Genomic DNA, 13,411 nt, shown 5'->3' with positions numbered 1-13,411 from the left:
TACTTATATATATATAATCTAGTAACCATCATATCCAGTATAAATTAATCCTCCATAAGTCATTCAACTTGTTCAGCTGACCTGACTTGAATATAAGTAGGACTTAACATTTTAGTTAATCCATTCCCTTATATAATAAATTAATCATCCATAAGTCATTCAACTTGTTCAGCTGACTTGACTTAAATATAAGTAGGATTTAACATTTTAGTTAATCCATTCCCTTATATAAAATAGGTAGGACTTAACTAATAAGTTAATCCATCCCTAGAATGCCACCGTCCCATACCGGTGCATTAAACCACACAATCCAATAATTGATGTAACAATTAAGGAAATACATCAAACATTCCATAAATAACTATGATAAATATGATATAAGTTATCACATAATAGGAATGACTTATTATTTCTTTAAACTTCCTATATCATATGTCCTACACAAACTGAATCTTATACATGATGATATTTTATTATACCGTTAAATAAGGATTCTCCATATCCAATTCATCCTACACATTTAATCTCAATTGCTAAAATATTTTAAAAGATTAAATCCATTCGTTTGTTTAAAACATTCAAATAGCAAGCATCATTATGATTGAGTCTATTTAAATTTATTAAAACCCAAACCTAATCCATATTTAATGTTCAGGAATCTTAGGCATGTTTCTACGTTCCATCATTCCACAGATATGAAAAATACATAATTTAAACATGTAAAAATTCACATAAGAAATCAAATCAAAATCATGCATTTTATCAATTCATAACACAAGAACAGATATGAACCAATTTTATAAAAACCTATGTTTTAATCCAATTAAACATGCATAATTATTTAATTTTATGTGTTTAATAAATCCTGGAATTTCCTAGGCATGTACAGAAACACGAATCAAAGGGAAAGAGATAGAAGAAGAACTTGCCTTAAACTTTCAGATCGAAAGTTAAACTTCTTCTTCCTTGATCTTCTCTCTACAGGGTTTTTCTCCTCATTCCTTCATTTTCCTCCTTCCCTCTCTAACACTATCTCTCTAGTATGCATCATGTGAATATTTCTAACCCCCTTTTACAACCTATAGCTATATATTTATAGACTAAATAAAATAACCCTAACCCTTTTCCCAATCCAAGTCAACTAAAAAAAATGAAAATAAAAATATTAAAAAGGTAAGCAAAATATGTTACGTATATAATTTATGTATATGTTTATTAACTAAATAAATTATACACATTCCATTATTTATTAATGGATTATCCAATAATATTTAAGTTACCATAATATTATAAAGTAATTTAAAACATAACACGTATCAAATCTATATATATTTTTACTATTTAAATAAACATATACATCAGATTAAATATTACTACCCAAATTACCATAAAAGTAATTAATAAATTACTTTATCTTTTATATATATATTAAAAAGGTAAGTAAAATATGTTACGTATATAATTTATGTATATGTTTATTAAATAAATAAATTATACACATTCCATTATTTATTAATGGATTATCCAATAATACTTAAGTTACCATAATATTATAAAGTAACTTAAAACATGTTATGTATATAATCTATCTGTATCCTCATTAAATAAATAAAATATATACATCAGATTATTTATTTATACTAAAGTTACCATAATATTAAAAAGGTAACTTAAAACATGTTACGCATAAAATATATGTATATCCTTATTATATAAATATATAAAATATATACATCATATTATTTATTAATACTAAAGTTACTATAATATTAATAAATTACTTTCCTTTTTATATATATGTATATACATATATATCTATATATATACATATACAACTATCCATGGGTAATTATCCATACTCATCCAACCTCCTATCCAAGTAGTCCATGGGACCCAATTAGTTAGCCCATTACCACTAACCATAACCATAAAATAAAATAAAATAAAATATTTAATCATTTAATTTACAATTAATTACAATTAATCAAATATATCATTTAAGCACACAATCTAATTAAACAAATAATACAAATAACACCTAGATAAAATACAAATAACAAGTAACCAATTAATCAAGTAACACTTAATTCAATTAAACACATAAATAATTAGTCAAATAATCAATTAAACAATTAAAAAAATACAATAAAAATAAATAAATAAATACCGAGACTATCCTTTTAAAATTAGGGGTATTACAAATACCTTTGATGTTATTTATAACGGGAAAAAGGTCCCAAAAATGACTCTTTTCATTGTCCCTAATTTTCCCTGGTCAATGGAACCTGATTCTTGACCTGCTTTTTAGCTTTGGTCTCCAAACAAATTATTTTGTTTCTCTCACATATGCAAATATTGAGAAAGTTCAGTCATTTCTCTTCCGAGCACAAGATTACCGGATCCTGTTAAGTGCAAGTGTGATTTTCTTCACTGTACAATCTGGATCCTTAAATCAATAGATCCTTAAACGATCTGGAACTCACAAGATCTAGGAATTGACTTTGCACGGTTGTAGCTGTATTCTAATTCTAATTCTAATTTTAGGTAAATTAAAAGGCAATGGGTTCGGCAATTTGATCAATCTCATTGTATATTCTAATTTTTGCTATTAAATGTATATAGCAATTATCTTTATTAGCTTGAATTAGCATAATCACAATTGATAATTCTAATTGTCACCCCAAAACAAAGTCAAAGCAATGAAATTGTTATTTTGTCGATTAAACATCGTGACATAAAAATTAAAAATAAAGTTATCTTGACTGGTTGAACATAGTCGAAGTAAACCAGTTATTGCTCAAGACAACAATTGTTGAAAATGTAGCCTAAACTTTGCAGGCTGGTAATGGAGAACCACACAGACAGTCATTACCCAAAAATGCACTCGCCGGAAACTTCGTCGCCGGTAGCTGACCGCACAAATGGTTGTGACTAACCTTTACCGTTTGGAGCCCAGAAATAGCATTAGGCACCTTCCCAAACACCAAATTTCGAGACAAATCCAAGTACTTCGATGTCGTGACAAATCTCACTCTCTCAAAATTAAAACCTAACCCATTATTAGAAGCCCAAAATCCGACTAGATAATCGGTTCGGTTCAGAAAACCGCCCAGACTACCCGATATTTCGTTATCGGAAAGATCAATATAATCGTAGAAGTATGTCTCCGATGGCTTCCAGTCATCTAATTTGAACTTCAATCCACATTTTGCTAACTTGAGAGAGTATATGATCGGAGACGAAGTAACCCATTTTGGAATTTGAACTAAATGAAAATCATTATATGATAAATCGAGTGACTCAATACCTTTCACATTCATCACCGGAAAGGGATCGATGAGAAGGTTATGAGAGAGATCGAGATTGAAGATTTTGGTGAGATTTGCAAAAGTTTTTGGCACAGTTCCCGAGAAACGATTCCATGAGAGATCCAAGGTGTCCAGTGCTTGGAACTCTCCCAGAAAATCAGGGATTTGTCCGGTGAGAGCATTGTGACGCAGCTCAAGGTAGAGTAGCTTTGGTGCAAGTGTTGAGATTGAAGCTGGAATTTTCCCGGAAAATTTGTTGTGGGCAAGTCCGAGAGTTCGGAGGTAGGTGAATGATGAGAAAAAATGGGGTATGTAGCCGAAGAGCTTGTTCCGGGCTAGGCTTAGGTAATTCAGGTTACTTAGTCGCCGGATTCCGAGTGGAATCGTGCCGGTGAGAAGATTGCCGCCGAGTTTGAGCTGAGACAGCTGAGTCAACTCGGAAATGAACTCGGTATGATACCGGAAAACCTGTTCCCTTGGAAACTCAGTGCAAAGAGTCGGGTCAGATTACCGATGTTTTTGGGTAATTGACCGGATAACTTGCTGTTCTCAATGTAGACGAATATGAGATCCGGTAACCCGAAGAAAAAATTTGGGAATGGACCCGAAATATTTCGGAGGTTCTGAAAGTATATACCACTTAAATACCGGAGTTTCGAGAGTGAAGGAGAGATTGTACCCGACAAGAAGCTGTTGGGTTTTTCGAGTTGCCCGTAGAGGGATAAGCTCGTGACCCGGTTATCTCGGCAAGATATCCCGGGCCATGAGCAGCAGTCCGTACCCGATTGCCACGACTCAAGCATTCCAGATGGGTCTGCAGTTTAGGAGTTTTGTAACTCTCTGTGACCAAAACACTCAGATATCTTTATTTTATTTTATTTTATTTATTTATTTATTTTTATGAAAAGTTTGATATATATTTTTTAAGATAAGAAGTGTTAGATTAGTTGATGCAAAAAGTCCAAATTGCTTTTTATTGTCTTATGAGAGGCTGCTGATTATTTTTTTATTTTTTTATTTTAAGCAGTTTTTAATAATTAGTTTTCTTATTCCATTTTTTTTTCAGAATATTTTGAGAAATTTTTTTTAGAGGTTTTTTTTTTTTTTTAAGCTTCCTTGGGTGATTAGGTTCTTTTAGTTTTAAAATTTTATTTATTATAAATATATATATGTAGTGCAGAGCAAATCATTAATTTATTCGATTATCAATAATATTTCTTATGTAGTGCCTCCACTGAAGTTCGAACTTCTGATCTCCCTTTGATAGGTACGAGTCTTGTACTGCTAGGTCACATGCCTGTTGATAATATTTCAGAATTATCTTCGAATTCTTTCAACTTTGTGAATTCAAATTTACCATACTTCATGAATTCTAAGTAATTATTATTCTTTGTGAACGTTTCAAAATTTTAGCAAGTCGAACTCTCCCCATTTCACCATTAGATTGAGACAATTTGTTTAAATCAATGAAAATAAATTACTAAATTGTCCAAAATTATTTGAATAAGAAAAATGATAATATAATATCATATGAACCCTACGTGATTATTTTTAGGGTTTTTGTTTTACTCGAATTATGTAGTCGGTTAGTTTGGTTGGCATGTAGTATATATCATTTATTTTCGTCTAATTTAGTTATGAACTTTGTATATATTTCATAACATAAATCATATGAATTTTATCTGTGTTTTAATTTGCTTAAATCTGGTGTGATAACTCAATTAGGTACTCAAAACTAAAAATGTTAGTAATTTCTTTATTAGCGCATTTATTAATGTCACCATGCATGTGATTACAAATATTGGAGGATTTATTTACAATGTAGCCACGAGTTCAGTGAACTTTCGAAATTTTGTAAGGAGAGAAATGATGTGAAAATTGAATTTTATGATAGAATGAGATGGAAATTTTTTTTTGCTTTGAGCACTGATCCTCTGCTCTAATAACACTGTGTTATATAACAAGAAACGACCAGATTACCATAATCATAATCGTTTCTGTTTTTAACAAAACAGAAGTTTGCTAAGAAAAAGTTTTAAATTTGTTGGAGCATCTTGCACAATTCTCCATCTAAGTACTACGAGCATGAGCGCGTAGGTTATGTGGGAATGTAGTCGGTTTTTTTTTTATTTTTTTTATTTATAAATTAACGATTTGTTTTCTTTGAAAGGAAATTAAATGAACTATAATGATATCTTCTCCTTTGTTTAAAATAATAAGAACCAAAACAGAATAAAATAATATATAATAGTTCTTTTTTTCTTTTCTATTTAAAAATTTATGTATGCAATAATCCTTTAAACGTTTGGGAGGTTACAAGGGAGAAAAATAAACAATCTTTTACTTTGCTTAATCAACAGCCTAAAATTAGAAATAACTTCTTATAAAAGTTAAGAGTAAAATGGATCGCCATCAACTCAGGACAATTTTGGAGTCATGTGGGTGGTCTAATACAATTTAGATATTTGTTTAAAATTAAATTAAAAAATAATGAATATTATTCATTTTCTAATTGGTTAAACTAAAATTTTAATTTTTCTTTCTTTACAAAAGTGTTACATTCGGCTACATAACCTTGTGTGTCTGGTGACTATCTTCTTTATCTCTCGGCCGTCGCTTTCACTCTCACTACTCTCGTCGCCACGTTTCTCCACTGCTTTATCGTTTGGGAAAACCCTAGTCTTGATATTTTAGTTAGTTCAAATTCATATTGAAAACCCTAGTCCTAATCGTGATTCATTTGAAAAGGAAAACTTTGAGTTTTGGTTTAACTATTAAGAAGATGGGTAATCCCATTTTATTTTTATTTTTTTTATTATTATTATTTTTTTACATATAATTTTAGACGCATATCTAAATTGTATTTGACCACAGAGTTAGTTCAATCACAAGGCGACGGCCCTAAGGCACCATATTTCTTATTGGGTTAATTATATTTCCTTTAATATTTTAATTATCAAATAATACAATATGTATTATATTGATGAATACAAGTTGTGGTCCCAATAAAAAAAGAGGCCCCAATTATTTCTTAATGTATTAATCATGTTTCTTTCAATGTATTAGTTACAATATAACTTCTATTATATTGATCAATACAAGTCTCTCTAAAAGTTTTTTAAGGAGTAATTTTTTAAAATTTTTGACATATTAATAATTATTCAACATTATACTATTTCTTTTAAGGAAAATGATAAGAGAACCGAACCAAATAACCGAATAAAAGGTCGAATTTAACGTGGCTCAGACACGTCAGATTATTTTTTAAAAAGATAACTCCTACCTCTTCCCTTCTCTCTCCTCTCTTCCTCTAATTCTCGATTTTTCTTTTGTATTCAATCTTATATTTGATTTTGGTTTTGTCTCTCTTTTGATTTCGTAAAATTGAAGATAAAATAAATAAATTTTTTTTTTTCATGTTTTGCAAATACAGAATTACAAAACCAAAACAGAATAAAAAAGAAAAAGAAAATAAAACGTTGCTCTCCTTCGGATTTTGTATCCATAAAAATCAAATATAAACTTTGAGAAGATTCATCCGTTTCTCTTTTCTGGATTAATGACAACTCTTGCGTGGATATTTACTTACCCAAAAAAAAAAAAAAAAAAAAAAAAAAAAAAATTCTGCATAGTTTTCATCTGAAAATTGGAAAGATTTATTCTCGGAAGATTTATGAATAGAGAAAAGTAGGTTTATTGAAAAAGGAGCTGAGGATAAAGAATTTTGGATCTTGTCTCTAGAATACTTCCAATATGTGTATCTCAAAAGAGGAGATGTATAAGAAGAATTGGTGAAGAACCAGACACAGAGAGGGGAAAAAACGAAGAGAAAGAGAGAGAAAAAGGAAAAACTGGGAAAGAAAAGATTCGATGATAAGGAGTTAGGTAATGAAATTATTTGACGTGGACAAAGCCCACATAAGATTTAATATTTATTTCGGTAGAAACGTTCGATTTCTCTATAAGTGCTCTTCTTTTAAACATTATATTCATTTTGAGCTTTCTCACACACATCAATTGCCTACAAAATAAAATACTTTCTAATAATTGTCATTATATTTCTTTTGGACCATCACACATCAGTTGCCGACAAAATTAAATTACTATTTCTAAAGCTATAAATGTAAATAATGTTTTATATTTCCTTGATTAAAAAATATTAATTTCGAAATTTTGCTTCGGGCCTCAGAAAAACTATCAAGCCGCCCTGGCCCACATCCGTTGAAAGGATGACCACCCAGCATTATCCACCAACTTATTTTAGTTGCTGACTTGCTTCTCACCGACAACTTATTTTTCTCGCTTATGGCCGAAAAAATAAGAGAAATTTTCTTTCAATGTCTCTTCCCTATATCTTATTAAAAAGCATAGACATATGACAATTATTTATCCTCCCTATTCATCCTCTCTCTTTCGTGCATTTTTTTTATTTTATTTTTTATTTTACTGTATTTTAGGTAATTTCATATTTACCACCGTACCATCAATCATAGCGTCTTCTGACACATTATGTCGCAGATTCATAGTATGCACAATTTTCATCACACACTTCACATCTGTTGTAAATTTACAGCATTTAAACTAAAAGTATTTATTATAAACACTAGCAGGTAAAAAAAAAATTACAATGTAGGAAAGAAGTAGCAAAAGCCCTTTTTTGCTATTATTAATTTTTTTATAAAATATGTAATTCAATATATTATTACATTATATTTGTTTAAAATGATCCACACATAAATTGGAGAAAGTATAAATTAAATTTAAAAACTTATAATGAGACTCGTGTTAAGAAAAGTCACTTCAAAAAGAAAAGAAAAAAATGGAGGTTAAAAAATGCAAGTTATTCTACTCAAACAGCAATCGACCAAACTTTGTAACCATTTTAGTTAAATTTGATGTATTAAGGCTTTATTAGTCGTATTCTAATGTTACAGTCGCCTTTGCATATTTGGGCATGTGTCGAACTACTATACACAATATGAATTAATTACACTCTACTCCCAGTAACTAATTATTGCATAAAAACAATAATTTGAATTTATCCATTATACTTTCAATTATTGAAAGAGAAATAATGATTTAAGATTGCTTATATCATTTATTAGTCATTCTTCTTATAAAATATTGATGATCCATTTTTTGATGGTGGTTTAATATATATATATATATATATGTATATATATATATATATATATATAAATTTTTTTTTTCTCTCAATTTTCAAAAATCACTTTGGTTAAGTAACAGTAACACAGGTTACAACAATAGTTGGGTTATGAGGACATAGTTTTTTTTAATTGTCAATATTAATAGTTTTTTTTTTTTTTCAAGCCCACTAGTCCACCAGTAAATCTGCCCATGTTTAGAGCAAGAGTACCATATGTTCTTGATAATAGATTATTATCAATTATGGAGTGTTCTAAGAGACTTCCATTTGTAGTCTCTCTCATACACTTCACCTAAGCAAGACAAATAATGACTATATAAGAGCAACTCCAATACTCTCTCATTTTGGACTCTCAAACTCAAAATATGAGAGGTGGTGAAAAAAAGGCTCTTCAATGGGCTCTCATTTGAGTTCTCAAATTTTGACATTTTCAAATTTCCTCTTAAATGTAACAACTGTCAATTTATTTTGACAAGTCTCTCATTTCTCTATACGACGCAGTTTCATTTCTCTCTCTCCCTCCCTCAATCCTATCCGCCTCTCATCTACCTTTCGTTGCATTTTATCTGTCTCTTTCGTTGCCCTGTCGTCTCTCTCCCCTCTCATCTGCAACGATCAGCAATTATCGACAACGATCGACACTTAAAGGCGACGAACACCGATTGGATAAATTCTCTCTTCTCAGATCTGTATTTTCTCTTCCCTTCTCATCCTCATATATATCTCTTCTCAGATCAGTAATTTTGTTGCCAAATTTGTCTCTACAATTAAATGGAGGAATTGGGTCTGTAATGAAGATTTTTGATTCATGTTGTTGACAATTTTGTGAAGCTAAAACTAGATATGGTGATTTTGAGTGTGGAGTTCCGTTATCTCCTTAGAAGATCTTGATAAAGGAAGGAACTGTTGTGAATGCTCATCATCAAGAGGTAGCTGATGTCATTGCAGAGGATGGGGTAATTGTTGCTGTGAAGCCTAATATCAAGGTTTATTATTTATTCATTGCCTGATAGGTTGCGGTTATTGGAATTGATTTTAAAATGAGTGATAAAATTCCCCAAAAGGAGTTAATTAGTTCACAACTTTTGCACTATTAGCATTTTGTATAACCCGAATGTCAACTGTAAATAATAATTATTGTACCAAGTTATATTACAGGAGTTTTGTGATAATGTCCTAAGAATTTGATGTGCTGTGCAAATTTTACTATTCCAAAACACTGTAATACACTTTCTTGTATAAAATGGTAGATGGGGATAAGATTTGGTTTTGATATTCTTCCAAATTTGTGGTGATTTTGAATGATTTTATCTCTATAAATGGGCTCGTAGTCCAGTTTATATATAAGGAGACAGATAATCAGGAGAAAACAATGCCCAAAATGAAATTTTGAATTGATTCCGCTAAGAATTTTTTGCGGATCTATAGATAAGCGCGTTCCTCTCCGCAAGGAAATGAACATGGTATATATACTTTCTTAAATCCATTCCCGGGTGAATGAGAAATTAGCTCCAAAGTAAGATATTTGATAAGCCTAAATGGGTTTGCAAAATGTGGGAAATATTTGTCCCACATCGGAAAAATATTAAAACCATTTGAAGTATAAATAAGCCTAGTATGGGATTTGGGTTTGGGCCTAAGGGCACCCAAGTTTTTAAGAGGGGGAGGACCTAAACAAGCTTGGGTACGAACCAACTACCACACATGCGCGCGCCGCTTGCCCAACCTGGGCCAGGCTTAATTATGAAATCTATTTAATTTTTTATTAAACAAAATGGGCTTGTGTGTTAGATTTAAATTTTATTTCTGCTGGGCTTATTTAGATGGGCGAAATTGGGCCTGCTTAATGAGCTGGTTTTTAATTTAAATTAAAAAACCAGATTACAATTTTTCAATAAAGGGTTGCACCCATTCTCTTTAAACTGAACCAATGCATTTAGTTTTTTAACCACCTAACCTGAACCATCGCAACCCATGCAGGTGATGGTTCAAGCCATTCGAAAAGGCACCATGAGGCCTATATAAACCCCCATTGGGTTCATTCCAAAGCACTTCAATTCAGAATATTTCTCCTACTTCTGAATTCTCTCATTCTTCTATAATTGTCTATGGGTTCGAGCCTTGGTCAGTGAATTCGAGTTAGAGAGTACTACATCGAGCCGGTTCGCCTATTTCTTTAGTTTGCAGTGCTACTACCGAAGAAAGACAAGTCGTTGTATCTTGGGAGATAGACGTCACTGAGTCCGTTAGCACCATAGAGGGGCGAATCTATCTTAAGGACATAGAATCAAATTCTAACCCCGACTTTTAATCAGGTTAATTTATTTTATAGTTTTATTTGATTATATTAAACTATATATTATAAGAAATTATATATATATAGAGAGAGAGATTATTATTTTATAATAATAATTATATATATATATACATTATATTTTCAAATAATATTTAAATAAATAATACTATAGTATATGGTATAATTAGATCATATTTTTGGACAACAATCTTAAGACAGATTCTGCTTATACTATAGTTTAATTATTTAAATATTGTTATTTTATTTCTGTAAATTTGACTGTGGTTTGTATATTTAATATATATCAGACGAATAGCAAGTACAAGTACTACTATGCCCAATGTTCCTGTCGGTCATGGGGAGAAGCCCAAAAAATTTAATGGGGTAGAGTTTAAAAGGTGGCAAAAGAAAATGATGTTCTACCTTACAATTCTGAATCTAAGCAAGTACCTAACTGAGACTGCCTTAGTGCTAGATGAGGGTGACACTGACATTACTAAGTTAGAAGCTACTGATGCATGGAAGCATGGAGACTTCCTATGCAAGAACTATATCCTCAATGGATTGGACAATACTTTATATAATATGTACAGTCCAATAAATGCTGCTAAAGAGCTCTGGGAGTCACTAGACAAGAAGTATAAAATAGAGGATGCTACCTTGAAGAGGTTTGTGGTCGAAAGATTTCTGGACTTCAAAATGATAGACTCCAAGATAGTCATGAGCCAAGTGCAGGAGGTCCAGCTGATCTTACATGAGATACATGCTGAGAAGATGACTTTGAGTAAATTCTTTCATGTAATGTTACCAATTTTTCTTATTTTCTTGTTTCTGGAATTTATTTAATTTTTTTGAATTATTTTAATCCTTACCTCGTTTTGTGTGTCACGCAAGTCCCAAATGGTCGTTTTGTTCATTTTCTTGAGCTGAGAATTTTAGAAATGTAATTTTTAATCATTTTAATTCAATAAGAAATGGCGTTATCATTTTTAAAAAATTTTGAAAGTCGGGACGATTTCTGGACTCTGGAACTTCTCCCGGTTTTCTCATTTAAGTGAAGGGCATTATGGTCTTTTTACACATATATACATACACCTATATCCATTCATTATGGAAGATATTTATTGGGACATAGAGGAAGTTTCAATGGTTATAGATGGGCAAAAGAGTAATTAACCAAAAAGTAGTAATCATCCACATGGTGACAAGTGGCAAGTCATGGACCACAAGTCAAAAGTTGACCAAAACATTTCATTTCTCTCTTCTTCTTCTCAGCAGAATGCTTCCTCTCTCTCTAAACCTTCACTTTTTAATTATATATATATATATATATATATATATATATATACACTAAATGTCTTACAAAACTTCAAGCTTGTTTTTGGAGAAATCAAAGTGAGATTTTGATGAGGCCATTGGTGAAGAAGTTGATGAGCTTGGGAAGAGTTTTTATTTGAGACCAATATTGCAAGGGGTTAGGGATTTCAAAAATTGAGAGGCTTGTTTGGCTAGCGCACTTTGAGGTAGGGGTTGTCTAACTTGTGTAATCCTAAGTCTTTGTAAGTGATTGTTGTGTTCCCTAAAAAGCATGTTGAATTTTTACATGAATTGGTTGAATTGGATTATAGGTTTCATCTATGATTATTGTTTGTTAATTTGTTGTTTAAATTGAGAACAATATTGTTTATGAGTTGCGTAGTTGTTAAAAAAGATTTCTTGTTAAATTGTTGCTAAAGTAAAACCAATTTTCATATTGTAATTGTGTGTGGAATGATGAAAGATGTGTTGATGCTTATTCATCTTATGCTATTTCGTGTTATATGTCATGCTTACTTGACTTGAAGAAACGCCATATAGGCATCCTCTACTGAGCGGTGGTGTTCACCCCTCTTATCTTAAACATTTTTAGGGTTTTAGGAGCAGAGGAACGGATGAGACGCCTTCACAAGCTTATACTTAGTTAGAAAGCTTATAATTTGAAGTTCATGTATCTATATTCAATGTAATTGAATTTATTTTGATGTATAAAGATGTAATTTAATCTCATTATGATGTACGAATATTATCTTATCAATGTAAGCATGTTTATGGATGTTTTGGAACAGATTTTAACTATATTAGATGTCACAAGTGAAGCCATAGGGTTGCCAAGTTGTTCAGGCCTTTAAACAGTGAGAAAATCGCAATTCTACGCCATTTCGGTCGACCGGTAAGCTATTTCGGTCGACCGATACTACTTAGAATTGAAAGCAGTAACCTTGAACACTCTAGAGCCACAACTGGTCGACCGATAGGTCATTTTGGTCGACCGAAATAGCCTTCATGGTCTGCCGAAATGAAAACTGAGACAACTTTTAATCTCCAACTTCAAATGATCATAACTCACTCATTTTAACTCTAAATTGGGTCAAATTTAAGTCTAACTTCAATGATTTTAAGTTAGCTTTCCAATGAAATTAATTTTAATCAAAAATTCTAATTGTAGAGAGAGTTATGACCTTTTTAGTGCGTTTAGCTCTAGAATTCTTTGAAAACGAAGGGGGCAATTGTGTGAAATCCCCATTCTTATGTCTAGGACCTTGTGTCATGGGTTTAAATGACCCTTATGACTTGTGTTGACATATTTAGACTCATTTAGAG

General features: G+C 31.2%; 1 pseudogene; it reads right to left on the bottom strand.

The window, feature by feature from the left end:
• Positions 1 to 2,749: 2,749 nt before the first annotated feature.
• On the bottom strand, positions 2,750 to 12,624 carry LOC132281651 (DNA damage-repair/toleration protein DRT100-like; annotated as a pseudogene).
• Positions 12,625 to 13,411: the final 787 nt, after the last annotated feature.

Source organism: Cornus florida, unplaced genomic scaffold (genome assembly GCF_030987335.1).
Source record: "Cornus florida cultivar Cherokee Brave unplaced genomic scaffold, ASM3098733v1 CherokeeBrave_3.0.0_Hap2_Chr11, whole genome shotgun sequence".
Classification (NCBI taxonomy): Eukaryota; Viridiplantae; Streptophyta; class Magnoliopsida; order Cornales; family Cornaceae; genus Cornus; species Cornus florida.
The sequence above is the reverse complement of the archived record's forward strand: the minus strand, read 5'-3'. Positions and strand labels throughout refer to the sequence as shown.